This window comes from Euprymna scolopes, chromosome 39, assembly GCF_053919585.1.
Source record: "Euprymna scolopes isolate OS-2025 chromosome 39, ASM5391958v1, whole genome shotgun sequence".
NCBI lineage: Eukaryota > Metazoa > Mollusca > Cephalopoda > Sepiida > Sepiolidae > Euprymna > Euprymna scolopes.
The window spans coordinates 53,436,971-53,441,970 of NC_136520.1; positions in this window are offsets into that span (position 1 = coordinate 53,436,971).

Below are 5,000 nucleotides of genomic sequence, written 5' to 3' on the forward strand. Positions count from 1 at the left end.
TGTGTCTGCATGTGTGTGATCTATGAGATATAGAGAAAGAGAAAAATGATAGAAAAAAAAACGGAATGTAATAGAAATACAACTCCTACTTTATTCCGTTCGTAACAAACTCAGACAGTATATAAACACGTTTAGATGAATTTATTTCACGAATTATACATAATTCTACCAATTTAATATACTAGCCTGACGAATTCTCACGGGAATGAAACGTTGAATATTCTGCGTAGCTTAATTGCCATGTAAATTTTAATAACATACTACTTACTATATATATATATATATATATATAAATTCACACACACACACACAGATATATATATATTCAATGTAATTGCAAGTTTATGTCGTGAAATGTTTGAATTTCAAATCAAATGATGTTTATTATTATATGTAAGACAAAGAATACATTTGAAATATTGTAACTCCGTCTTCTATATGGTTTAATTGCTCTATATTGTATATCAAGCAATTCTTATTTAGGTGGGATTGTACTTATAGAATCCAATAATACCTTGTAAAACCTATAATGACAGGTTTCCATACCAGTTGATTGTTAGATAATTTTATTCTTAAGTATATATATATATATATATATATATATATATATATATATATATATATATATATATATATATATATATATATATATAATTATATATATATTATGTGTGTGGGGGGTGTATTGGACTGTATGGGCTTGCGCCATAACAACTAAGCTGTTCGGAAATCCACACTAATGATTTGTTTATAGTGGTGAAGGGATGGTGTAGAACCAACCACACCTTTTTGTATTACTGCTAATATTACTGTAGACCGCAGCTTCTTACATCACATTACATTTTTAAATTTTAGATCGCCAAAGTTATGCAACGATGAGCCTGACAAGTACCAGATGGGTGACCATTTGGAAAGGCTAAGCGCTGTATGTAGCACGCTGAGACGTCGAAATGCCCAGGTCCATATCTCGGAGCGCATTAATTCACTGAGAGAGATGCACCCTCCCTCCTCCTTAAGATAAGCATCTTGGAGAAGGAATACTCTTATATATCGAGCAATTCTTATCTAGGTTGGATTGTACTTATAGAATCCAGTATATATATATATATATATATATATATATATATATATATATATATATATACATATATATACATATATATATGTATATATATGTGTGTATATATATATGTATATATATATGTATATATATATATGTGTGTATATATATATGCATATATATGTATATATATATATAGGGGGGAGAGTATATATATATATATATATATATATATATAGGGGGGAGAGTATATATATATATATATATATATATATATATATATATATATATATATAGGGGGAGAGTATGCTATATATATATATATATATATATATATATATATATATATATATATATATATATAGGGGGGAGAGTATATATATATATAAATATATATATATAGGGGGGAGAGTATATATATATATAAATATATATATATATATATATATAGGGGGGGAGAGTATATATATATATATATATATATATATATATATATATATATATATATATAGGGGGAGAGTATATATATATATATATATATATATATATATATATATATATATATATAGGGGGAGAGTATGCTATATATATATATATATATATATATATATATATATATATATATATATATATATAGGGGGGGAGAGTACCAAGTTGGTTAAAGGGAAAATTATAACTCGCATTTAGGTAAAAATGCACTTTCGTAAATAATTGAATTCCTTCAAAACATATCGCTAAAACCAAAACAAACAATATCTAAGTAAATCGCGATATATACAGATAGTCGTGCGAGATGAGTAAGGGGTTTAGGCTCATTATCGTAGGGCCACGATTTCGAATCTCGCTCGATTCACCCACTCTGATGAGTCCTTGACGACGAAACACGTGTCAGTTGATAATTATATTTAAAAAATAATATAGATATTATTTATAAAAACTGACACTCATGTTTCGGAGCTCTACTCCTCTTCAGCGTAGCTTGACTGTTGTTAGGATTCGAACCTTGGACCTTATGGATTTCAGTCCAGTCCAGCGCCCTAATCCCTGACGCTATGATGCCATAGACGATTTAATGCTTAGTTTTTATCTTTTTAGAGTGTTTTGTTGTTTTTTTTTTTAATTTTATAACGATATTAAGATAATTATCTCCGTCTCGGAGAACCGGTGCTTTTATTAAAAGTCGCCCATTTTTTATTTGGACGTATTTTTTTGTTTAGTTATTTATTATTTTTTACAAACAGTAATCTACGGACACGCGTAATGGATTAGGGCGCTTGACTGATATACCTATATCCAAGGTTCGAACCCTACCAACAGTCAAGCAACGCTGAAAAAGAATAGGGGTCCGGAACAGCGTGTTCGTAGATCAGTGTTTTTTTAAACAATAAATAAATAAATAAATAAATAACAAATACGTCCAAATAAAAAATGGGCGATTTTCTGAGAAAACACCAGTTTTCCGAGGCGCAGACATTAACCTTAATATCGTTTAAAAATCAACAAAACCACGTGTGTATATATATGTATATGTATGTATATGTATATGTATATATATATATATGTATATATATATATATATATATATATATATATATATATATATATATATACATACTAGTGTGGGGGTGATTATTGGAATCATAGATTGAATAAATTTGAACTCTTTATGGTATCGGAATCCGGAAATTTTTTGCCTATTTTTTATACCAATAACGACTCTTTTAGATATATTTTTCAGTTGATTTTCTTTTAAAAAATGTTTGTTTTTTTTCACTGTTGGTTGTATTGTTCGATTATCGATTTTAAACAATCATTAAAACTAAATCTAGATCAACCCCACAAGTATTGTTTTTACGTTTGAGAACATATCTGCACATTGAACATGTGTTTATATCGTAATCCGGAAAAATTAACAATTATAGTGAAATATTTAGAGATTTATAAAGAATCGAAATCGGAATTGGTAACAATATCGGAATAGGGAATTTAGTATGGAAATGGGCATTGTATCGGAATCGGGAAGTATACTGAAATTGTTTGCTCACCTATATATATATATATATATATATATATATATATATTTTATATTTATATATATATATATATACTAATACATTTATAATATATATATATATATATATATATATATATATATATTTATATATATACATACTAATATACCTTAAAAATGTTCGGACGATTATCGAAACCATGAATCGAAAAAATCGGAACTCTCTAATGTATCGGAATAGGTGTCGGAATCTGGAAAATCTGTGCCTATTTTCCAATGCCAATAACGATTCTTTTAGCTAATTTTCTCTAAATTAAAAATTTTCCACTGTTGTGTGTATTTTTCAATTAGTAAATATTTATCGATTTTAAACAATCATTAAAACTTAATCTAGATCATCCCCACAAGGAGTTTTTTTTTTTACGTTAGAGAACATATCTGTACACTGAGATTGTGTTTCTACCGTAATCGGGGAAAAATTTGAATCGGTAACCATATCGGAATCGGGAATTTAGTATGGAATTGGTAATGGTATCGGAATCGAGAAATATACTGAAATCTTTTGTTCACTAATATATATATATATATATATATATATATATATATATATATATATATATATATATATATACATATATATATATATATATATATGGAAGTTTTAAAATTTGCTTTTTAAAACTTCCATTTATTTCTTTACCAGCAATGCTTCAAGCAAACTATAGATACAAATGTAGGTATCGCCCTTTTTTTTATAAATATAATTAATTCCAAATCTCCGCTGTCATTGATCAGAATTTAAGAAATGAATTATTGTTGGGCAGATAATGACCTGAATTTTGTGTAAGGCTATGTGACATTTGAATTTAAAGTGGCACATTAGAGGGTTCATCCATCATGCAGGGCCTTTTTACAACTACAAAATTTTTCAACCATAATCATGTTTTCCTAGTTTTGTATATTAATTACAAAATATCTGATAGTTCCACCAAACGTCTGACCTTGATAGAGGAGTGACTCACAATTTCTGCACGGTTAAATATGATCTGGAAACAAAGTAAGACTTAATTCCAATTTTTTTTAATATGTTATACATGGCATATTCGGTTGGCATATATGAAGTAACTTTCAGTGGATAAAGATTACATGATACTGGAGATATTCATAATCGTACTCTATTTCTAAAAGAGACAAAATATAAAATGTGGGAAATATTTGTAATATTGTCTTTTCTTGCTGTTATTTCAGATTATTTGAAACCATAGCAGAAAGTTTTAGTTTCCACTCTATCAAGGCCAATGATATTGGGTATATATATATATATATATATATATATATATATATATATATATATATATATATATATATATATGTGTGTGTGTGTGTGTGTTAGTGTATTTATACATATATACATTACTTGTGATTAATAATATATACAAAATACATATATATATTATTTGTAATTCGGTATATATACATGCATATATATATATATATATATATATATATATATATATATATATATATATATATATATTAAATTTAAAGCTGTCCTCTTCTCTTTTCGATACCATTTTCTGACCAAGAGCGGTGGACCGCTTGAAATATAAGAAATAAAATATTAAAAACAAAATATGACATCGTTTCAATACTTAAATAAACACTCACCACCTTGAAATCAATATATATATACATATATATATATACACATGTGTGTGGGTGGGTGTGGGTGTGTAGATAGGTAGATAATACGTATATATATGTATATATATGTATTAATATATATATATATATATGTATATATGCATGTATACATATACGTATGCATGTATATATGCATGTGTATATATATATGTATATGTTTATGTGTGTATATTTATGTATGTATATATATGTATATCTACGTACGTGTATATAGATGTATATATA